Source organism: Rutidosis leptorrhynchoides, chromosome 1 (genome assembly GCF_046630445.1).
Source record: "Rutidosis leptorrhynchoides isolate AG116_Rl617_1_P2 chromosome 1, CSIRO_AGI_Rlap_v1, whole genome shotgun sequence".
Classification (NCBI taxonomy): domain Eukaryota; kingdom Viridiplantae; phylum Streptophyta; class Magnoliopsida; order Asterales; family Asteraceae; genus Rutidosis; species Rutidosis leptorrhynchoides.
Window position 1 is genome coordinate 85,073,652 of NC_092333.1, and position 27,014 is coordinate 85,100,665.

The following is a 27,014-nucleotide window of genomic DNA, read 5'->3' on the forward strand; positions in this document are numbered from 1 at the left end:
TCGTAATCATTCAATAATTCAATCCACCTACGCTGCCTCATATTCAGTTGTTTCTGATTAAATATGTGTTGAAGACTTTTGTGGTCGGTATATATAATACTTTTGACCCCATATAAGTAGTGCCTCCAAGTCTTTAATGCAAAAACAACCGCGCCTAATTCCAAATCATGCGTTGTATAATTTTGTTCGTGAATCTTCAATTGTCTAAACGCATAAGCAATCACCTTCGTTCGTTGCATTAATACACAACCAAGACCTTGCTTTGATGCATCACAATAAATCACAAAATCATCATTCCCTTCAGGCAATGACAATATAGGTGCCGTAGTTAGCTTTTTCTTCAATAACTGAAACGCTTTCTCTTGTTCATCATTCCATTCAAATTTCTTCCCTTTATGCGTTAATGCAGTCAAGGGTTTTGCTATTCTGGAAAAGTCTTGGATGAACCTTCTGTAGTAACCAGCTAGTCCTAAAAACTGGCGTATGTGTTTCGGAGTTTTCGGGGTTTCCCACTTTTCAACAGTTTCTATCTTTGCAGGATCCACCTTAATACCTTCTTTGTTCACTATGTGACCGAGGAATTGAACTTCTTCCAACCAAAATGCACACTTTGAAAACTTAGCGTACAATTCTTCCTTCCTCAATACTTCTAACACCTTTCTCAAATGTTCACCGTGTTCTTGGTCATTCTTTGAGTAAATAAGTATGTCATCAATGAAAACAATGACAAACTTGTCAAGGTATGATCCACACACTCGGTTCATAAGGTCCATGAACATAGCTGGTGCATTAGTTAAACCAAACGGCATGACCATAAACTCGTAATGACCGTAACGTGTTCTGAAAGCAGTCTTTGGAATATCATCTTCTTTCACCCGCATTTGATGATACCCGGAACGTAAGTCAATCTTTGAATAAACAGACGAGCCTTGTAGTTGATCAAATAAGTCATCGATTCTCGGTAGTGGGTAGCGGTTCTTGATGGTAAGTTTGTTCAACTCTCGGTAGTCGATACACAACCTGAATGTACCATCTTTCTTCTTGACAAACAAAACAGGAGCTCCCCACGGTGATGTGCTTGGTCGAATGAAACCACGCTCTAAAAGTTCTTGTAATTGGCTTTGTAGTTCTTTCATCTCGCTGGGTGCGAGTCTGTAAGGAGCACGAGCTATTGGTGCAGATCCTGGTACAAGATCTATTTGAAATTCAACGGATCGATGTGGGGGTAATCCCGGTAATTCTTTCGGAAATACATCAGGAAATTCTTTTGCGACGGGAACATCATTGATGCTCTTTTCTTCAGTTTGTACTTTCTCGACGTGTGCTAGAACAGCATAGCAACCTTTTCTTATTAGTTTTTGTGCCTTCAAATTACTAATAAGATGTAGCTTCGTGTTGCCCTTTTCTCCGTACACCATTAAGGGTTTTCCTTTTTCTCGTATAATGCGAATTGCATTTTTGTAACAAACGATCTCCGCTTTCACTTCTTTCAACCAGTCCATACCGATTATCACATCAAAACTCCCTAACTCTACTGGTATCAAATCAATCTTAAATGTTTCGCTAACCAGTTTAATTTCTCGATTCCGACATATATTATCTGCTGAAATTAATTTACCATTTGCTAATTCGAGTAAAAATTTACTATCCAAAGGCGTCAATGGACAACTTAATTTAGCACAAAAATCTCTACTCATATAGCTTCTATCCGCACCCGAATCAAATAAAACGTAAGCAGATTTATTGTCAATAAGAAACGTACCCGTAACAAGCTCCGGGTCTTCCTGTGCCTCTGCCGCATTAATATTGAAAACTCTTCCACGGCCTTGTCCATTCGTGTTCTCCTGGTTCGGGCAATTTCTAATAATGTGGCCTGGTTTTCCACATTTATAACAAACTACAGTGGCATAACTTGCTCCGACACTACTTGCTCCGCCATTACTCGTTCCGACACCATTTGTTCCTTTCGTTCTATTAACCCCTGGTCCGTAGACCTCACACTTCGCCGCGCTATGACCATTTCTTTTACACTTGTTGCAAAATTTGGTGCAGAACCCCGAGTGATTCTTTTCACACCTTTGGCATAGCTGCTTCTGATTGTTGTTGTTGTTGCGGTTATTATTGTTGTTGGGATGATTGTTGTAGTTGCTGTTGTTGTTGTTGTTGTTGTTGTTGTTGGGCCGTTTGTTGTAGTTGCGATTGATGTTGCGATTGTTGGGATAATTGTTGCGATTATTGTTGTAATTGCTGTTGTTGTTGTATTGGTGATTCTTATCACCGTTTTCCTCCCACTTTCTTTTGACTTGCTTCACATTGGCCTCTTCAGCAGTCTGTTCTTTAATTCTTTCTTCAATTTGGTTCACGAGTTTGTGAGCCATTCTACATGCCTGTTGTATGGAGGCGGGCTCGTGTGAACTTATATCTTCTTGGATTCTTTCCGGTAATCCTTTCACAAACGCGTCGATCTTCTCTTCCTCATCTTCGAATGCTCCCGGACACAATAGGCACAATTCTGTGAATCGTCTTTCGTACGTGGTAATATCAAATCCTTGGGTTCGTAACCCTCTAAGTTCTGTCTTGAGCTTATTGACCTCGGTTCTGGGACGGTACTTCTCGTTCATCAAGTGCTTGAATGCTGACCACGGTAGTGCGTACGCATCGTCTTGTCCCACTTACTCTAGATAGGTATTCCACCATGTTAACGCAGAACCTGTGAAGGTATGCGTAGCGTACTTCACTTTGTCCTCTTCAGTACACTTACTTATGGCAAACACCGATTCAACCTTCTCGGTCCACCGTTTCAATCCGATCGGTCCTTCGGTTCCATCAAATTCCAAAGGTTTGCAGGCAGTGAATTCTTTGTAGGTGCATCCTACACGATTTCCTGTACTGCTAGATCCAAGGTTATTGTTGGTATGTAGCGCAGCCTGTACTGCGGCTATGTTTGAAGCTAGAAAAGTACGGAATTCCTCTTCATTCATATTCACGGTGTGTCGAGTAGTCGGTGCCATTTCCTTCAAATCAGTTAAATGGAACAAGTTAATCATACAGAATATTAAGAGTAGTTAATAGTATTTCGTAGCATAATATGAACTCATTTATAAAAGCTTTTTCTTCATATTAGCGTTTTATAAGTTTAAATTCGGGTAGTACCAACCCGTTAAGTTCATACTTAGTAGCTAATATACAATTCAACTACTACAATTCTATATGAAAAACTGATTATAATAATATTTCGCGTTCAAACTTTTATACAATATTTTACAAACTTACAATACCGCTTATTTTACATAAAGCATGAAATATAGCACACAATAACTTTGATACAAGATAGTTGTGAAGACAATTCTAGCTAGTACACAAGTCGTTCAGCAAAGGCAATAAAGACACGTAATTCATACGTCCAGAAACAAGTCATGCATTCTGGTTTTACTAGGACTACTTCCCATCCTTGGTCTTGTGCAACATAACCGTTATGGCCGTTGATAAGACAGCGTGTTGTAACGTCATCAAAGGGACGAGGGTTACGTAATGTCCAATAGTCCCTTAATAATCTAAAAACCTCATTTCTTACCCCAATTACCGACTCCGTCACTTGTGGAAACGTTTTGTTTAATAGTTGTAGCCCGATGTTCTTGTTCTCACTTTGGTGAGAAGCGAACATTACTAATCCGTAAGCATAACATGCTTCTTTATGTTGCATGTTAGCCGCTTTTTCTAAATCACGAAGTCCAATATTCGGATATATTGAGTCAAAATAATTTCTTAACCCGTTGCGTAAAATAGCATTTGGGTTCCCCGCAATATATGCGTCAAAGTAAACACATCGTAACTTATGGGTTTCCCAATGTGATATCCCCCATCTTTCAAACGAAAGTCTCTTATAAACCAAGACATTCTTGGAACGTTCTTCGAATATCTTACAAACTGATCTCGCCTTAAATAGTTGTGCCGAAGAATTCTGGCCGACTCTAGACAAGATTTCATCAATCATGTCTCCGGGTAGGTCTCTTAAAATATTGGGTTGTCTATCCATTTTGTGTTTTTAAACTGTAAAATAGACAAGAGTTAGATTCATAAAAAAATACTTATTAATACAAGCAATTTTTACATATATCATAAAGCATAAGAACACTATATTACATATATTACACCACACGAATACAACTATCTTATTCCGACTCGCTCATTTCTTCTTCTTCGGTTTTGGTTCGTTTTGCCAAGTTTCTAGGGATATATGATGTTCCCCTAATACGAGCCGTCGTTGTCCACATTGGTTTAGAAAAACTTGGTGGTTTAGAGGTTCCCGGGTCATTGTTACAACTTAAGGACTTCGGGGGTTGACGATACATATAAAGTTCATCGGGATTGGAATTAGATTTCTCTATTTTTATGCCCTTTCCCTTATTATTTTCTTTTGCCTTTTTAAATTCAGTTGGGGTAATTTCTATAACATCATCGGAATTCTCGTCGGAATCCGATTCATCGGAGAATTGGTAATCCTCCCAATATTTTGCTTCCTTAGCGGAAACACCATTGACCATAATTAACTTTGGTCGGTTGGTTGAGGATTTTCTTTTACTTAACCGTTTTATTATTTCCCCCACCGGTTCTATTTCTTCATCCGGTTCCGATTCTTCTTCCGGTTCCGATTCTTCTTCCGGTTCCGACTCTTCTTCCGGTTCCTCTTCGGGAACTTGTGAATCAGTCCACAAATCATTCCAATTTACATTTGACTCTTCATTATTATTAGGTGAGTCAATGGGACTTGTTCTAGAGGTAGACATCTATCACATAATATCAAACACGTTAAGAGATTAATATATCACATAATATTCATATGTTAAAAATATATAGTTTCCAACAAAAATGTTAAGCAATCATTTTTAAAGAAAACACGGTCGAAGTCCAGACTCACTAATGCATCCTAACAAACTCGATAAGACACACTAATGCAAATTTTCTGGTTCTCTAAGACCAACGCTCGGATACCAACTGAAATGTCCCGTTCTTATTGATTAAAAACGTTCCATATTAATTGATTTCGTTGCGAGGTTTTGACCTCTATATGAGACGTTTTTCAAAGACTGCATTCATTTTTAAACAAACCATAACCTTTATTTCATCAATAAAGGTTTAAAAAGCTTTACGTAGATTATCAAATAATAATAATCTAAAATATCCTGTTTACACACGACCATTACATAATGGTTTACAATACAAATATGTTACAACAAAATAAGTTTCTTGAATGCAGTTTTTACACAATATCATACAAGCATGGACTCCAAATCTTGTCCTTATTTAAGTATGCGACAGCGGAAGCTCTTAATAATCACCTGAGAATAAACATGCTTAAAACGTCAACAAAAATGTTGGTGAGTTATAGGTTTAACCTATATATATCAAATCGTAACAATAGACCACAAGATTTCATATTTCAATACACATCCCATACATAGAGATAAAAATCATTCATATGGTGAACACCTGGTAACCGACAATAACAAGATGCATATATAAGAATATCCCCATCATTCCGGGACACCCTTCGGATATGATATAAATTTCGAAGTACTAAAGCATCCGGTACTTTGGATGGGGTTTGTTAGGCCCAATAGATCTATCTTTAGGATTCGCGTCAATTAGGGTGTCTGTTCCCTAATTCTTAGATTACCAGACTTAATAAAAAGGGGCATATTCGATTTCGATAATTCAACCATAGAATGTAGTTTCACGTACTTGTGTCTATTTTGTAAATCATTTATAAAACCTGCATGTATTCTCATCCCAAAAATATTAGATTTTAAAAGTGGGACTATAACTCACTTTCACAGATTTTTACTTCGTCGGGAAGTAAGACTTGGCCACTGTTGATTCACGAACCTATAACAATATATACATATATATTAAAGTATGTTCAAAATATATTTACAACACTTTTAATATATTTTGATGTTTTAAGTTTATTAAGTCAGCTGTCCTCGTTAGTAACCTATAACTAGTTGTCCACAGTTAGATGTACAGAAATAAATCGATAAATATTATCTTGAATCAATCCACGACCCAGTGTATACGTATCTCAGTATTGATCACAACTCAAACTATATATATTTTGGAATCAACCTCAACCCTGTATAGCTAACTCCAACATTCACATATAGAGTGTCTATGGTTGTTCCGAAATATATATAGATGTGTCGACATGATAGGTCGAAACATTGTATACGTGTCTATGGTATCTCAAGATTACATAATATACAATACAAGTTGATTAAGTTATGGTTGGAATAGATTTGTTACCAATTTTCACGTAGCTAAAATGAGAAAAATTATCCAATCTTGTTTTACCCATAACTTCTTCATTTTAAATCCGTTTTGAGTGAATCAAATTGCTATGGTTTCATATTGAACTCTATTTTATGAATCTAAACAGAAAAAGTATAGGTTTATAGTCGGAAAAATAAGTTACAAGTCGTTTTTGTAAAGGTAGTCATTTCAGTCGAAAGAACGACGTCTAGATGACCATTTTAGAAAACATACTTCCACTTTGAGTTTAACCATAATTTTTGGATATAGTTTCATGTTCATAATAAAAATCATTTTCTCAGAATAACAACTTTTAAATCAAAGTTTATCATAGTTTTTAATTAACTAACCCAAAACAGCCCGCGGTGTTACTACGACGGCGTAAATCCGGTTTTACGGTGTTTTTCGTGTTTCCAGGTTTTAAATCATTAAGTTAGCATATCATATAGATATAGAACATGTGTTTAGTTGATTTTAAAAGTCAAGTTAGAAGGATTAACTTTTGTTTGCGAACAAGTTTAGAATTAACTAAACTATGTTCTAGTGATTACAAGTTTAAACCTTCGAATAAGATAGCTTTATATGTATGAATCGAATGATGTTATGAACATCATTACTACCTTAATTTCCTTGGATAAACCTACTGGAAAAGAGAAAAATGGATCTAGCTTCAATGGATCCTTGGATGGCTCGAAGTTCTTGAAGCAGAATCATGACACGAAAACAAGTTCAAGTAAGATCATCACTTGAAATAAGATTGTTATAGTTATAGAAATTGAACCAAAGTTTGAATATGATTATTACCTTGTATTAGAATGATAACCTACTGTAAGAAACAAAGATTTCTTGAGGTTGGATGATCACCTTACAAGATTGGAAGTGAGCTAGCAAACTTGAAAGTATTCTTGATTTTATGAAACTAGAACTTTTGGAATTTATTAAGAACACTTAGAACTTGAAGATAGAACTTGAGAGAGATCAATTAGATGAAGAAAATTGAAGAATGAAAGTGTTTGTAGGTGTTTTTGGTCGTTGGTGTATGGATTAGATATAAAGGATATGTAATTTTGTTTTCATGTAAATAAGTCATGAATGATTACTCATATTTTTGTAATTTTATGAGATATTTCATGCTAGTTGCCAAATGATGGTTCCCACATGTGTTAGGTGACTCACATGGGCTGCTAAGAGCTGATCATTGGAGTGTATATACCAATAGTACATACATCTAAAAGCTGTGTATTGTACGAGTACGAATACGGGTGCATACGAGTAGAATTGTTGATGAAACTGAACGAGGATGTAATTGTAAGCATTTTTGTTAAGTAGAAGTATTTTGATAAGTGTATTGAAGTCTTTCAAAAGTGTATAAATACATATTAAAACACTACATGTATATACATTTTAACTGAGTCGTTAAGTCATCGTTAGTCGTTACATGTAAGTGTTGTTTTGAAACCTTTAGGTTAACGATCTTGTTAAATGTTGTTAACCCAATGTTTATAATATCAAATGAGATTTTAAATTATTATATTATCATGATATTATCATGTATGAATATCTCTTAATATGATATATATACATTAAATGTCTTTACAACGATAATCGTTACATATATGTCTCGTTTAAAAATCATTAAGTTAGTAGTCTTGTTTTTACATATGTAGTTCATTGTTAATATACTTTATGATATGTTTTCTTATCATAGTATCATGTTAACTATATATATATATCCATATATATGTCATCATATAGTTTTTACAAGTTTTAACGTTCGTGAATCACCGATCAACTTGGGTGGTCAATTGTCTATATGAAACATATTTCAATTAATCAAGTCTTAACAAGTTTGATTGCTTAACATGTTGGAAACATTTAATCATGTAAATATCAATCTCAATTAATATATATAAACATGGAAAAGTTCGGGTCACTACAAAATTAGCATATCATATAGATATAGAACATGTGTTTAGTTGATTTTAAAAGTCTAGTTAGAAGGATTAACTTTATTTGCGAACAAGTTTAGAATTAACTAAACTATGTTCTAGTGATTACAAGTTTATAACGTTGAATAAGACAGCTTTTTATGTATGAATCGGATGATGTTATGAACATCATTAATACCTCAAGTTCCTTGGATAAACCTACTGGAAATGAGAAAAATGGATCTAGCTTCAAAGGATCCTTGGATGGCTTGAAAGTTCTTGAAGCAGAATCATGACACGAAAACAATTTCAAGTAAGATTTCCACTCGAAATAAGATTGTTATAGTTATAGAAATTGAATTAAAGTTTGAATATGATTATTACCTTGTATTAGAAAGATAACCTACTGTAAGTAACAAAGGTTTCTTGATCTTGGATGATTACTTGGAATGGATTTAGAAAACTTGGAAGTAAACTTGCAATCTTGGAAGTATTCTTGATTTTATGAAACTAGAACTTTTGGAATTTATGAAGAACACTTAGAACTTGAAGATAGAACTTGAGAGAGATCAATTAGATGAAGAAAATTGAAGAATGAAAGTGTTTGTAGGTGTTTTTGGTCGTTGGTGTATGGATTAGATGTAGAGACCCGAACTTTTCCATGTTTATATATATTAATTGAGATTGATATTTACATGATTAAATGTTTCCAACATGTTAAGCAATCAAACTTGTTAAGACTTGATTAATTGAAATATGTTTCATATAGACAATTGACCACCCAAGTTGACCGGTGATTCACGAACGTTAAAACTTGTAAAAACTATATGATGACATATATATGGATATATATATATAGTTAACATGATACTATGATAAGTAAACATATCATTAAGTATATTAACAATGAACTACATATGTAAAAACGAGACATATATGTAACGATTATCGTTGTAAAGACAAAATGTATATATATCATATTAAGAGATATTCATACATGATAATATCATGATAATATAATAATTTAAAATCTCATTTGATATTATAAACATTGGTTTAACAACATTTAACAAGATCGTTAACCTAAAGGTTTCAAAACAACACTTACATGTAACGACTAACGATGGCTTAACGACTCAGTTAAAATGTATATACATGTAGTGTTTTAATATGTATTTATACACTTTTGAAAGACTTCAATACACTTATCAAAATACTTCTACTTAACAAAAATGCTTACAATTACATCCTCGTTCAGTTTCATCAACAATTCTACTCGTATGCACCCGTATTCGTACTCGTACAATACACAGCTTTTAGATGTATGTACTATTGGTATATACACTCCAATGATCAGCTCTTAGCAGCCCATGTGAGTCACCTAACACATTTGGGAACCATCATTTGGCAACTAGCATGAAATATCTCATAAAATTACAAAAATATGAGTAATCATTCATGACTTATTTACATGAAAACAAAATTACATATCCTTTATATCTAATCCATCCACCAACGACCAAAAACACCTACAAACACTTTCATTCTTCAATTTTCTTCATCTAATTGATCTCTCTCAAGTTCTATCTTCAAGTTCTAAGTGTTCTTCATAAATTCTACATGTTCTAGTTACATAAAATCAAGAATACTTTCAAGTTTGCTAGCTCACTTCCAATCTTGTAAGGTGATCATTCAACCTCAAGAAATCTTTGTTTCTTACAGTAGGTTATCATTCTAATACAAGAACTTTGAGCCATCCAAGGATCTGTTGAAGCTAGATCCATTTTCCTCTTTTCCAATAGGTTTATCCAAGGAACTTAAGGTTCGTGAATCAACCAGTGGCCAAGTCTTACTTCCCGACGAAGTAAAAATCTGTGAATGTGAGTTATAGTCCCACTTTTAAAATCTAATATTTTTGGGATGAGAATACATGCAGGTTTTATAAATGATTTACAAAATAGACACAAGTACGTGAAACTACATTCTATGGTTGAATTATCGAAATCGAATATGCCCCTTTTTATTAAGTCTGGTAATCTAAGAATTAGGGAACAGACACCCTAATTGACGCGAATCCTAAAGATAGATCTATTGGGCCTAACAAACCTCATCCAAAGTACCGGATGCTTTAGTACTTCAAAATTTATATCATATCCGAAGGGTGTCCCGGAATGATGGAGATATTCTTATATATGCATCTTGTTAATGTCGATTACCAGGTGTTCACCATATGAATGATTTTTATCTCTATGTATGGGATGTGTATTGAAATATGAAATCTTGTAGTCTATTGTTACGATTTGATATATATAGGTTAAACCTATAACTCACCAACATTTTTGTTGACTTTTAAAGCATGTTTATTCTCAGGTGAATACTAAGAGCTTCCGCTGTTGCATACTAAAATAAGGACAAGATTTGGAGTCCATGTTTGTATGATATTGTGTAAAAACTGCATTAAAAAAAAACTGATTTCGATGTAACATATTTGTATTGTAAACCATTATGTAATGGTCGTGTGTAAACAGGATATTTTAGATTATCATTATTTGATAATCTACATAAAGCTTTTTAAACCTTTATTTATGAAATAAAGGTTATGGTTTGTTTTAAAATGAATGCAGTCTTTGAAAAACGTCTCATATAGAGGTCAAAACCTCGCAACGAAATCAATTAATATGGAACGTTTTTAATCAATAAGAACGGGACATTTCAGTTGGTATCCGAGCGTTGGTCTTAGAGAACCAGAATTTTGCATTAGTGTGTCTTATCGAGTTTGTTAGGATGCATTAGTGAGTCTGGACTTCGACCGTGTTTACTTGAAAAATGATTGCTTAACAAATTTTGTTGAAAACTATATATTTTTAACATGTGAATATTATGTGATATATTAATCTCTTAACGCGTTTGATATTATGTGATAGATGTCTACCTCTAGAACAAGTCCCATTGACTCACCTAATAATAATGAAGAGTCAAATGTAAATTGAAATAATTCGTGGACTGATTCACAAGTTCCCGAAGAGGAACCGGAAGAAGAGTCGAAACCGAAAGAAGTGTCGGAACCGGAAGAAGAATCGGAACCGGAAGAAGAATCGGAACCGGATGAAGAAATAGAACCGGTGGGGGAAATAATAAAACGGTTAAGTAAAAGAAAATTCTCAACCAACCGACCAAGGTTAATTAGGGTCAATGGTGTTTCCGCCAAGGAAGCAAAATATTGGGAGGATTACCAATTCTCCGATGAATCGGATTCCGACGAGAATTTCGATGATGTTATAGAAATTACCCCAACTGAATTTAAAAAGGCAAAAGAAAATAATAAGGGAAAGGGCATAAAAATAGAGAAATCTAATTCCAACCCCAATGAACTTTATATGTATCGTCAACCCCCGAAGTCCTTAAGTTGTAACAATGACCCGGGAACCTCTAAACCACCAGGTTTTTCTAAACCAATGTGGAAAACGACGGCTCGTATTAGGGGAACATCATATATCCCTAGAAACTTGGCAAAACGAACCAAAACCGAAGAAGAAGAAACAAGCGAGTCGGAATAAGATAGTTGTATTCGTGTGGTGTAATATATGTAATATAGTGTGCTTATGCTTTATGATATATGTAAAAATTGCTTGTATTAATAAGTATTTTTTTTTATGAATCTAACTCTTGTCTATTTTACAGTATAAAAACACAAAATGGATAGACAACCCAATATTTTAAGAGACCTACCCGGAGACATGATTGATGAAATCTTGTCTAGAGTCGGTCAGAATTCTTCGGCACAACTATTTAAGGCGAGATCAGTTTGTAAGACATTCAAAGAACATTCCAAGAATGCCTTGGTTTATAAAAGGCTTTCGTTCGAAAGATGGGGGATATCACATTGGGAAATACATAAGTTACGATGTGTTTACTTTGACGCATATATTGCGGAGAACCCAAATGCTATTTTATGCAATGGGTTAAGAAATTATTTTGACTCAATATATTCGAATATTGGACTTCGTGATTTAGAAAAAGCGGCTAACATGCAACATAAAGAAGCATGTTATGCTTACGGATTAGTAATGTTCGCTTCTCACCAAAGTGAGAACAAGAACATCGGGCTACAACTATTAAACAAAACGTTCCCACAAGTGACGGAGTCGGTAATTGGGGTAAGAAATGAGGTTTTTAGATTGTTACGGGACTGTTGGACATTACGAAACCCTCGTCCCTTTGACGACGTTACAACACGCTGTCTTATCAACGGCCATAACGGTTATGTTCCACAAGACCAAGGATGGGAAGTAATCCTAGTAAAACCAGAATGCATGACTTGTTTCTGGACGTATGGATTACGTGTCTTTATTGCCTTTGCTGAACGACTTGTGTACTAGCTAGAATTATCTTCACAACCATCTTGTATCAAATTTATTGTGTGCTATATTTCATGCTATATGTAAAATAAGCGGTATTGTAAGTTTGTAAAATATTGTGTAAAAGTTTGAATGCGAAATATTATTATAATCAGTTTTTCATATAGAATTGTAGTAGTTGAATTATATATTAGCTACTAAGTATGAACTTAACGGGTAGGTACTACCCGAATTTAAACTTATAAAACGCTAATATGAAGAAAAAGCTTTTATAAATGAGTTCATATTATGCTACGAAATACTATTAACTACTCTTAATATTCTGTATGATTAACTTGTTCCATTTGACTATTTTGAAGGAAATGGCACCGACTACTCGACACACCGTGAATATGAATGAAGAGAAATTCCGTACTTTTCTAGCTTCAAACATAGCCGCAGTACAGGCTGCGCTACATACCAACAATAACCTTGGATCTAGCAGTACAGGAAATCGTGTAGGATGCACCTACAAAGAATTCACTGCCTGCAAACCTTTGGAATTTGATGGAACCGAAGGACCGACCGGATTGAAACGGTGGACCGAGAAGGTCGAATCGGTGTTTGCCATAAGTAAGTGTACTGAAGAAAAAAAGTGAAGTACGCTACGCATACCTTCACAGGTTCTGCGTTAACATGGTGGAATACCTATCTAGAGCAAGTGGGACAAGATGATGCTTACGCACTACCGTGGTCAGCATTCAAGCACTTGATGAACGAGAAGTACCGTCCCAGAACCGAGGTCAATAAGCTCAAGACAGAACTTAGAGGGTTACGAACCCAAGGATTTGATATTACCACGTACGAAAGACGATTCACAGAATTATGCCTATTGTGTCCGGGAGCGTTCGAAGATGAGGAAGAGAAGATCGACGCGTTTGTGAAAGGATTACCGGAAAGAATCCAAGAAGATATAAGTTCACACGAGCCCGCCTCCATACAACAGGCATGTAGAATGTCTCACAAACTAGTGAACCAGATTGAAGAAAGAATTAAAGAACAGACTGCTGAAGAGGCCAATGTGAAGCAAGTCAAAAGAAAGTGGGAGGAAAACGGTGATAAGAATCACCAATACAACAACAACAGCAATTACAACAATAATCGCAACAATTATCCCAACAATCGCAACATCAATCGCAACTACAACAAACGGCCCAACAACAACAACAACAACAACAACAACAATCAGAAGCAGCTATGCCAAAGGTGTGAAAAGTATCACACGGGGTTCTGCACCAAATTTTGCAACAAGTGTAAAAGAAATGGTCATAGCGCGGTGAAGTGTGAGGTCTACGGACCAGGGGTTAACAGAACGAAAGGAACAAATGGTGTCGGAACTAGTAATGGCGGAGCAAGTAGTGTCGGAGCAAGTTATGCCAATGTAGTTTGTTATAAATGTGGAAAACCGGGCCACATTATTAGAAATTGCCCGAACCAGGAGAACACGAATGGACAAGGCCGCGGAAGAGTTTTCAATATTAATGCGGCAGAGGCACAGGAAGACCCGGAGCTTGTTACGGGTACGTTTCTTATTGACAATAAATCTGCTTACGTTTTATTTGATTCGGGTGCGGATAGAAGCTATATGAGTAGAGATTTTTGTGCTAAATTAAGTTGTCCATTGACGCCTTTGGATAGTAAATTTTTACTCGAATTAGCAAATGGTAAATTAATTTCAGCAGATAATATATGTCGGAATCGAGAAATTAAACTGGTTAGCGAAACATTTAAGATTGATTTGATACCAGTAGAGTTAGGGAGTTTTGATGTGATAATCGGTATGGACTGGTTGAAAGAAGTGAAAGCAGAGATCGTTTGTTACAAAAATGCAATTCGCATTATACGAGAAAAAGGAAAACCCTTAATGGTGTACGGAGAAAAGGGCAGCACGAAGCTACATATTATTAGTAATTTGAAGGCACAAAAACTAATAAGAAATGGTTGCTATGCTGTTCTAGCACACGTCGAGAAAGTACAAACTGAAGAAAAGAGCATCAATGATGTTCCCATTGCAAAAGAATTTCCCGATGTATTTTCGAAAGAATTACCGGGATTACCCCCACAGCGATCCGTTGAATTTCAAATAGATCTTGTACCAGGAGCTGCACCAATAGCTCGTGCTCCTTACAGACTCGCACCCAGCGAGATGAAAGAACTGCAAAGCCAATTACAAGAACTTTTAGAGCGTGGTTTCATTCGACCAAGCACATCACCGTGGGGAGCTCCTAATTTTTTTTTCGCAAGAAGAAAGATGGTACATTCAGGTTATGTATCGACTACCGAGAGTTGAACAAACTTACCATCAAGAACCGCTACCCACTACCGAGAATCGACGACTTATTTGATCAACTACAAGGCTCGTCTGTTTATTCAAAGATTGACTTACGTTCCGGGTATCATCAAATGCGGGTGAAAGAAGATGATATTCCAAAGACTGCTTTCAAAACACGTTACGGTCATTACGAGTTTATGGTCATGCCGTTTGGTTTAACTAATGCACCAGCTATGTTCATGGACCTTATGAACCGAGTGTGTGGACCATACCTTGACAAGTTTGTCATTGTTTTCATTGATGACATACTTATTTACTCAAAGAATGACCAAGAACACGGTGAACATTTGAGAAAGGTGTTAGAAGTATTGAGGAAGGAAGAATTGTACGCTAAGTTTTCAAAGTGTGCATTTTGGTTGGAAGAAGTTCAATTCCTCAGTCACATAGTGAACAAAGAAGGTATTAAGGTGGATCCGGCAAAGATAGAAACTGTTGAAAAGTGGGAAACCCCGAAAACTCCGAAACACATACGCCAGTTTTTAGGACTAGCTGGTTACTACAGAAGGTTCATCCAAGACTTTTCCAGAATAGCAAAACCCTTGACTGCATTAACGCATAAAGGGAAGAAATTTGAATGGAATGATGAACAAGAGAAAGCGTTTCAGTTATTGAAGAAAAAGCTAACTACGGCCCCTATATTGTCATTGCCTGAAGGGAATGATGATTTTGTGATTTATTGTGACGCATCAAAGCAAGGTCTCGGTTGTGTATTAATGCAACGAACGAAGGTGATTGCTTATGCGTCTAGACAATTGAAGATTCACGAACAAAATTATACGACGCATGATTTGGAATTAGGCGCGGTTGTTTTTGCATTAAAGACTTGGAGGCACTACATATATGGGGTCAAAGGTATTATATATACCGACCACAAAAGTCTTCAACACATATTTAATCAGAAACAACTGAATATGAGGCAGCGTAGGTGGATTGAATTATTGAATGATTACGACTTTGAGATTCGTTACCACCCGGGGAAGGCAAATGTGATAGCCGATGCCTTGAGCAGGAAGGACAGAGAACCCATTCGAGTAAAATCTATGAATATAATGATTCATAATAACCTTACTACTCAAATAAAGGAGGCGCAACAAGGAGTTTTAAAAGAGGGAAATTTAAAGGATGAAATACCCAAAGGATCGGAGAAGCATCTTAATATTCGGGAAGACGGAACCCGGTATAGGGCTGAAAGGATTTGGGTACCAAAATTTGGAGATATGAGAGAAATGGTACTTAGAGAAGCTCATAAAACCAGATACTCAATACATCCTGGAACGGGGAAGATGTACAAGGATCTCAAGAAACATTTTTGGTGGCCGGGTATGAAAGCCGATGTTGCTAAATACGTAGGAGAATGTTTGACGTGTTCTAAGGTCAAAGCTGAGCATCAGAAACCATCAGGTCTACTTCAACAACCCGAAATCCCGGAATGGAAATGGGAAAACATTACCATGGATTTCATCACTAAATTGCCAAGGACTGCAAGTGGTTTTGATACTATTTGGGTTATAGTTGATCGTCTCACCAAATCAGCACACTTCCTGCCAATAAGAGAAGATGACAAGATGGAGAAGTTAGCACGACTATATTTGAAGGAAGTCGTCTCCAGACATGGAATACCAATCTCTATTATCTCTGATAGGGATGGCAGATTTATTTCAAGATTCTGGCAGACATTACAGCAAGCATTAGGAACTCGTCTAGACATGAGTACTGCCTATCATCCACAAACTGATGGGCAGAGCGAAAGGACGATACAAACGCTTGAAGACATGCTACGAGCATGTGTTATTGATTTCGGAAACAGTTGGGATCGACATCTACCGTTAGCAGAATTTTTCTACAACAACAGCTACCATTCAAGCATTGAGATGGCGCCGTTTGAAGCACTTTATGGTAGAAAGTGCAGGTCTCCGATTTGTTGGAGTGAAGTGGGGGATAGACAGATTACGGTTCCAGAGATTATACAAGAAACTATCGAGAAGATCATCCAAATTCAACAACGGTTGAAAACCGCCCAAAGTCGACAAAAGAGCTACACTGACATTAAAAGAAAAGATATAGAATTTGAAATTGGAGAGATGGTCATGCTTAAAGTCGCACCTTGGAAAGGCGTTGTTCGATTTGGTAAACGAGGGAAATTAAATCCAAGGTATATTGGACCATTCAAGATTATTGATCGTGTCGGACCAGTAGCTTACCGACTTGAGTTACCTCAACAACTCGCGGCTGTACATAACACTTTCCACGTCTCGAATTTGAAGAAATGTTTTGCTAAAGAAGATCTCACTATTCCGTTAGATGAAATCCAAATCAACGAAAAACTTCAATTCATCGAAGAACCCGTCGAAATAATGGATCGTGAGGTTAAAAGACTTAAGCAAAACAAGATACCAATTGTTAAGGTTCGATGGAATGCTCGTAGAGGACCCGAGTTCACCTGGGAGCGTGAAGATCAGATGAAGAAGAAATACCCGCATCTATTTCCAGAAGATTCGTCAACACCTTCAACAGCTTAAAATTTCGGGACGAAATTTATTTAACGGGTAGGTACTGTAGTGACCCGAACTTTTCCATGTTTATATATATTAATTGAGATTGATATTTACATGATTAAATGTTTCCAACATGTTAAGCAATCAAACTTGTTAAGACTTGATTAATTGAAATATGTTTCATATAGACAATTGACCACCCAAGTTGACCGGTGATTCACGAACGTTAAAACTTGTAAAAACTATATGATGACATATATATGGATATATATATATATAGTTAACATGATACTATGATAAGTAAACATATCATTAAGTATATTAACAATGAACTACATATGTAAAAACGAGACATATATGTAACGATTATCGTTGTAAAGACATTTAATGTATATATATCATATTAAGAGATATTTATACATGATAATATCATGATAATATAATAATTTAAAATCTCATTTGATATTATAAACATTGGGTTAACAACATTTAACAAGATCGTTAACCTAAAGGTTTCAAAACAACACTTACATGTAACGACTAACGATGGCTTAACGACTCAGTTAAAATGTATATACATGTAGTGTTTTAATATGTATTTATACACTTTTGAAAGACTTCAATACACTTATCAAAATACTTCTACTTAACAAAAATGCTTACAATTACATCCTCGTTCAGTTTCATCAACAATTCTACTCGTATGCACCCGTATTCGTACTCGTACAATACACAGCTTTTAGATGTATGTACTATTGGTATATACACTCCAATGATCAGCTCTTAGCAGCCCATGTGAGTCACCTAACACATGTGGGAACCATCATTTGGCAACTAGCATGAAATATCTCATAAAATTACAAAAATATGAGTAATCATTCATGACTTATTTACATGAAAACAAAATTACATATCCTTTATATCTAATCCATCCACCAACGATCAAAAACACCTACAAACACTTTCATTCTTCAATTTTCTTCATCTAATTGATCTCTCTCAAGTTCTATCTTCAAGTTCTAAGTGTTCTTCATAAATTCTACAAGTTCTAGTTACATAAAATCAAGAATACTTTCAAGTTTGCTAGCTCACTTCCAATCTTGTAAGGTGATCATCCAACCTCAAGAAATCTTTGTTTCTTACAGTAGGTTATTATTCTAATACAAGAAATTCGAGCCATCCAAGGATCTGTTGAAGCTAGATCCATTTTCCTCTTTTCCAGTAGGTTTATCCAAGGAACTTAAGGTTCGTGAATCAACCAGTGGCCAAGTCTTACTTCCCGACGAAGTAAAAATCTGTGATTGTGAGTTATAGTCCCACTTTTAAAATCTAATATTTTTGGGATGAGAATACATGCAGGTTTTATAAATGATTTACAAAATAGACACAAGTACGTGAAACTACATTCTATGGTTGAATTATCGAAATCGAATATGCCCCTTTTTATTAAGTCTGGTAATCTAAGAATTAGGGAACAGACACCCTAATTGACGCGAATCCTAAAGATAGATCTATTGGGCCTAACAAACCCCATCCAAAGTACCGGATGCTTTAGTACTTCGAAATTTATATCATATCCGAAGGGTGTCCCGGAATGATGGGGATATTCTTATATATGCATCTTGTTAATGTCGATTACCAGGTGTTCACCATATGAATGATTTTTATCTCTATGTATGGGATGTGTATTGAAATATGAAATCTTGTGGTCTATTGTTACGATTTGATATATATAGGTTAAACCTATAACTCACCAACATTTTTGTTGACTTTTAAAGCATGTTTATTCTCAGGTGAATACTAAGAGCTTCCGCTGTTGCATACTAAAATAAGGACAAGATTTGGAGTCCATGTTTGTATGATATTGTGTAAAAACTGCAATAAAAAAAAAACTGATTTCGATGTAACATATTTGTATTGTAAACCATTATGTAATGGTCGTGTGTAAACAGGATATTTTAGATTATCATTATTTGATAATCTACATAAAGCTTTTTAAACCTTTATTTATGAAATAAAGGTTATGGTTTGTTTTAAAATGAATGCAGTCTTTGAAAAACGTCTCATATAGAGGTCAAAACCTCGCAACGAAATCAATTAATATGGAACGTTTTTAATCAATAAGAACGGGACATTTCATTAGATATAAAGGATATGTAATTTTGTTTTCATATAAATAAGTCATGAATGATTACTCATATTTTTGTAATTTTATGAGATATTTCATGCTAGTTGCCAAATGATGGTTCCCACATGTGTTAGGTAACTCACATGGGCTGCTAAGAGCTGATCATTGGAGTGTATATACCAATAGTACATACATCTAAAAGCTGTGTATTGTACGAGTACGAATACGGGTGCATACGAGTAGATTTGTTGATGAAACTGAACGAGGATGTAATTGTAAGTATTTTTGTTAAGTAGAAGTATTTTTATAAGTGTCTTGAAGTCTTTCAAAAGTGTATGAATACATATTAAAATACTACATGTATATACATTTTAACTGAGTCGTTAAGTCATCGTTAGTCGTTACATGTAAATGTTGTTTTGAAACCTTTAGGTTAACGATCTTGTTAAATGTTGTTAACCCAATGTTTATAATATCAAATGAGATTTTAAATTATTATATTATCATGATATTATGATGTACGAATATCTCTTAATATGATCTATATACATTAAATGTCGTAACAACGATAATCGTTACATATATGTCTCGTTTCAAAATCATTAAGTTAGTAGTCTTATTTTTACATATGTAGTTCATTGTTAATACACTTAATGATATATTTACTTATCATTTAACATAATTAACCAAGTGTGTCAATATCTTAATATGATTCATATGTACCTAGTAAGACGTTATAACGATAATCGTTATATATATCGTTTTCGATTTTCTTAATTTAATAGTCTCATTTTTATGTATATAACTCATTGTTAAAATACCTAATGAGATACATACTTATAATAAAATCATGTTAACTATATATATAACCATATATATGTCACCGTATAGTTTTTAAAAGTTTTAACGTTCGTGAATCACCGGTCAACTTGGGTGGTCATTTGTCTATATGAAACCTATTCCAATTAATCAAGTTTTAATAAGTTTGATTGCTTAACATGTTGGAAACACTTAATCATGTAAATATCAATTTCATTTAATATATATAAACATGGAAAAGTTCGGGTCACTACACCGGACCCCGGACCTCTTCTCTGGTCACGTCCATACATCTCGGTTTGAACCTCCGCTACCATTCTGCATCGTCCACACATCCAGGCTATCCCACGGACGCGTTCAATACCATCTCGACTCACCCGGACCCCCGACCTCTTCCCCGGTCACGTCCATTGTCATCTCGGTTTGAACTTCCATAGCCACAATGTATACACTGTGTGTTCTCCTCTCTTTTTTCAGCCTTCCTTTCACTCTTTGACAACTCTAACTTTCTTGATCAAGTTGCTCAAGAAGGTCTTCCACCACCCAAGAAAACAAACCCACCTGGTTACCGATTCCTTGTACTCTGGTGGTTTAGCTTCTTCTCGTGAAACTCTTCCACCACCCAAGAAAACAAACCCATTTTTCAGGTCCACCACCATGTACAACATATAAGCTCATGAGTTCCACATTACTCTAAAACCAATTGGTGATAGAGGGAGGTTTCCATAAGCTTATATATGCACATTTGTTTCTTTCACTTTCCGATGTGGGACACAATTGAACCGATTAGCTCCAACATAGTTAAGGTATGACTAATGACAAAAGTTAATACGGTTTCAGGGCCTAGCGGTACATCACGTGATTGATCTGATGAGGAGTCTAGTTTTTGTTGTGTTATGGGTTAAACAAGTTGGGTTCCTTCTGAGCTGAGAGTTATAGTTTTTGCAGTGGGCTTTAACCACCATGGCTCTAGGGATGACAATGGATACCCGATCCAGTAGATATCCACCTGATCCACCCGATTATTCATGGATATGGATGATCCGAATGAATGTTGATACGGATGTGGATGAACCGAAATGGATATTGATGAAAAGTTTCATTCATGGATGAACCCGTTTTCACCCGAAATAACTAAAGATATAAATTTATTACTCAAACTAATATCATTTATGTAGTGATATTTCATTAATTATATTCATCTTTCTTTATATTTTCTTTAAAAATATAATCTTTTTCTTATATTTTGTTTTGTTTAAATCATTAAATGTATTTATCGTACTTTGGTGGTTTAAATGTGTTTCCATGTAACTAAAAAGTAAGCAACTTACAGGTAATCGATATCTTTGCACGTTTAATAGGCTATTTGTTGACTATTTGTTATATAGATTAGTAAAAATGTAACTTTCGGTCGCATAAACTACTAAGAAATAAGACTTTTGATCGTATACAGTGAATCACCGCTTATAATTGCTAAAAATAAAATAAACTTAAATGGATATGGATGATTATCCATTATCCCGCTACACCCGACGGATATGGATATGGATATGAATGGATGAAATTTTTATAAATAGATATGGATATGGATATGAATATGGATTAAAAAGTAAATGAATATGAATATGGATACGGCCTCACCCGATCCATTGACATCCCTACATGGCTCCCATGGTTCAATTAATTTGCTTAGCTCTCCAGATGCCACTGCTCGTTGAAAACTTTTTTTTCGTTGGTGGATAAATTTTCAAAGCTGATTTGAACTCCTGTAGAGGTAAATAAGTTAAACGAAATACTCAGTTACAAAGGAGTGTATGTTAGTTTGGTAGTGAAAGGAAGATAATCACCAAACATACCTGACATGATCTTTTGAATGGTCTCCTCTGATAAGGATGAATCTGCGAAGCCTGAAAAACATATAGTTCAACAAATTAAAAAATTAATAACAGCGATACACTTCAATATATCAAGTAAGAATCTAACAACGATGCAAATTTATTTTCAACAAATTCTTTGCCTCTTCACCTCTTCTTCCTCTGAATGAAAGCGTTTATGTATATCAAACATTTTCTACTTAGTTTCAACACCATGTTCCAACTGATGCATCTCTCTCATTACATTATCTCTCATAAACGACTCCGTACACCTTAGACTATGTGACTGCAACCATTATCATCATCAAACATAAACTATAGAAACATAAATTACAACACCACAATTCAAACAAACCATGTATTATACAGCATGTATTACCTTGTAACATGGAAGAGAACAATATCTTGTGTTACATCGCGGAAATGTATATTGCGAAAATTGTTTCTGACATCTACACATTTAATGTTAACAATTGATATGCGAAAATATCTAAATTGAAAGGAAGTAAACTGATATGATTTTTATTGATAAACTCAGTTTATGACTTTGGCTTGAATGCTTAAGTAAGTACTTTTTGGTTAAGCAGATAAATTTACACGCAATCAGACTACAAATCGATCTACTTTCTGTGAAACTCTAAACCATATCTTCTTCAGAAGTCCGCGAAATCTAATCATAATCTTCATCACAGAAACTGAGCATGTAATTTCCGGTAGCCAATTTGAACCTATCACCAATTTTCTTATAAATGATAGCAAAAGTTGCTTTTGACAAAAGGATATCAAACCTAATCATGTAACGTGAATACTATGCCTTTATGGTCAAAGGAGATTTACTCTTTTGAATCATATTTGTTCCACCTTCCACTTCATTTGTGTCAATTTGAGTACCATAAGTATTTGTGTGACGACCCGAAAATTTTCAATCAAATTTAAACTTAGTCTTTATATGTTTCCGACACGATAAGCAATGTCTTTAATGTTGAAATCTTAAAAACTTTGAACTGTGTTTAATATATTCATTTGACCTTTGACTATTCCTGACGATTCACGAACATCTGTGTGTAAATAAGTATGTAAATATATATATATATATATATATATATATATATATATATATATATATATATATATATATATATATATATATATACATATATAAATATAAGAGTACATATTAAATTGAATCAATAAAATGCAAAATAATCATTTGAATTGAAAATGTAAAGTAAGGCGCAAAGTAATTAAGCTGTTATTTAAATGAATCTATATATATATATATATATATATATATATATATATATATATATATATATATATATATATATATATATATATATATGAAATCTATAAATAATGGATATTATATGTTTATTGTAATAGATATATATATATAAAACATATAAATATTCAAATAGGTTATTATATAAAATAAGTATTAAATAATTAAAGAAATGTAAGGATAACGTATTAAATCTTATATCAAGTTAAAATATAGTTATTGTATTAACACTAGTATTGTTGTTACTACTTGCATTATTATTAATATTAAAATCAATATTGGAAATTATTAGCATTATTATTATTATTATTATTGATATAATTATAAATAAATACCATTATAAGAAGGATTAAAATTATAATGCAGTTGTAATATAAAAATTATTAGTTAATATAGTTTTCATCATTATTATTACTTATTATTATTGTTAATATTATTACTGTTATTATTAATATTATTACTTTTATTAACAATACAAATTATTATTATAATTATAGTTATTATAAAAATTTATTATCATTAATAATATTATTAGTATCATTTCTTTTTATTATCATTATTAGTCATTGTTATTATTAATATAATTATTATTATTAGAATTTTCATTATTATTATTATTAGTAATAATAACATATTACTATATTTAATAAATTTATCAATTATTATGATTATTATGTTTATTAATTATTATTATTAAACTTTATATATATATATAATATATATATATATATATATATATATATATATATATATATATATATATATATATATATATATATATGGAAACAGATTTACGCGTAGGTATCTTTCACTATCTGTTTTTTTTCTCTTCCTACGTACCTGCTGATCCGTGATTCCTTGTCGAGCCACATCATCATATATCAATATATTACATCAAGATGGTGAGAAATTAATCGTGGCTGCAGTTGGTAATTAAACAGAATTATAATTTTTTTTTATTTTCTTTCTTTCTTCTTCAGCGATAGTTCTCTGTTATATTTTTATTTTATTTTACCAAATCACGAAAACAAAATAATTGTTAAAATCTAAAATTTAAGAGTTATTAGGAATCATATATTGAAACACTCTGTAAATTTTCAAGTCCTAAATCATCATATTGATTGTTAATTTACGAGTCAATGTCTTTGAAAAATAAAGTCAACCCTTTTGTTCATAACGAAATTCGAAGTCAGGTTCATGTTTCTGTTTCAATTGAGTACTTAGAAACTTTCTAGTGATGATTTAAAATATAGTTTGTGTTTAAACATTTGTCTGATACGTTCATATGATGGGAATCAAATTTTTTTTTTTATATACAGCGACGAGCACGGCTCTTTTTTTTTATATATTTTTTTTAATTTTGTTTTCAACTTATACAAGAATTGATATAGATGATTATTTATTTTTTTTGTGAGTCCTAAATTATTATTGTAATTCGCGATTTGGATTTTGGGTAGTTCTGATTCGATTAACCATGAAGAAGAAGAGGAGATAGGTAACAGATAGAAAAGAGTTAACTAAAAACGGTTGAGAGATTAATCAGATAAATGAGAACAGAGGGATGGTGAAGAGTGTTAGCGGGTGAGCGGGAGGTCGCGGGTTCGAGTCCCGTCTTTGGCTTTTTTTTTAAAGCTTTCTTCAAAGGTTGTTACCCTTCAATATTTATTATTATCATTATTATTATTACCGTTATTGTTGCTAGTATTATTATTAATTATTAATATTATGATGTTAACTAATATTATTATTAATAATAATAACATAATTAGTATTATTGATAACAAAGACTTATATTATTATCATTATTATTACTAGTATTATCATTAAAAATTATTAGTATTATCATTATGGCATTATTGTTATTATTATATGAACATGTTAATAACAGTGATATTTTGAGTTTAACCATAAAAGTTGATATAGTAAAAATTATGAAAAATGGTTATAATAATATGAATATTTGTACAACTGTGAATATGATTATGAATTTAAGATATAGGAACTAAAATTATAAGTCTATGAAATTTAACACAAAGTCTATGATAAATCTAATTATTATTAACCCTATTATTATTATTACCAGTATATCATTAAAGTAAATTATCATTACTAATAATATTAAAATTTTTATTACTATCACTTCTATTAAAAGTATCATTATACCAAAAATTATCAAAGTATCGTTAAAATTATCATTTGCACTAAGAGTAAAATTATTATTATTTTTACTATTATTACTATCATTATTAATATCATTATAAGTATTATTACAAATAGATATTTTTTTAATAATAATTAATAATACATATCATTATATCTTTATTACTAAAATGATAATAATTAAGTCATATGTAAAATATATAAATTAATATATAAATATATATTTTTATCATACAAATTTTGATATAAATGATAAATAATAGATATATAAAATATATAACTTAAATATAATAAATTTGTCTATATAATATATAATATATAATATAACAAGTGTATTATTAATATTATATATATAAACTTATTCGATTACAATTATGTATAATAATAAGTACACAAATGATATAGGTTCGTGAATCCGAGGCCAACCCTGCATTGTTCAATGTTGTCATATGTATTTTTACTACAAAATACATTATGGTGAGTTTCATTTGCTCCATTTTTAAATGCTTTTGCAATATATATTTTTGAGACTGAGAATACATGCGCTGTTTTATAAATGTTTGACGAAATAGACACAAGTACTTAAAACTTCATTCTATGGTTGGATTATTAAACCGAATATTGCCCCTTCAAGTATGGTAACCTAAGAATTAGGGAAATGGCCCCTAATTGACGCGAATCCTAAAGATAGATCTATGGGCCTAACAAACCCCATTCTGGAATTTAGAATGCTTTAGTACTTCGATTTAAATGGTGATTGCGATTGCCAATATTTATGGCATACTTGCGAGTATGCGGGGGATATTCTATATGCATTACGTTAATGTCGGTTACCAGGTGTTCAATCCATATGAATGATTTTTGTCTCTATGCATGAGACGTATATTTATGAGAAATGAAAATGAAAATCTTGTGGTCTATTAAAATGATGGAAATGATTATTTATGTTAAACTAGTGAACTCACCAACCTTTTGGTTGACACTTTAAAGCATGTTTATTCTCAGGTATTAAAGAAATCTTCCGCTGTGCATTAGCTCATTTTAAGGATATTAGTTGGAGTCATTCATGGCATATTTCGAAAGACGTTGCATTCGAGTCGTTGAGTTCAGTAAAGATTATGATTAAGTAAATGACAGATTAGATCATTTATAGATGGATATTATGAAATTGTATGCATGCCTGTTAACTTTCGATGTAATGAAAGTTTGTCTTTTAAAACGAATGCAATGTTTGTAAAATGTATCATATAGAGGTCAAATACCTCGCGATGTAATCATATGTTATTGTAT

At 33.3% G+C, this 27,014-nt stretch overlaps 1 pseudogene; it reads right to left on the reverse strand.

Annotated features, from left to right (window-relative positions):
• Positions 1-24,442, reverse strand: part of LOC139886313 (uncharacterized) — a 42,135-nt pseudogene extending 17,693 nt beyond the window's left edge.
• Between the last annotated feature and the right edge of the window lie 2,572 nt (positions 24,443-27,014).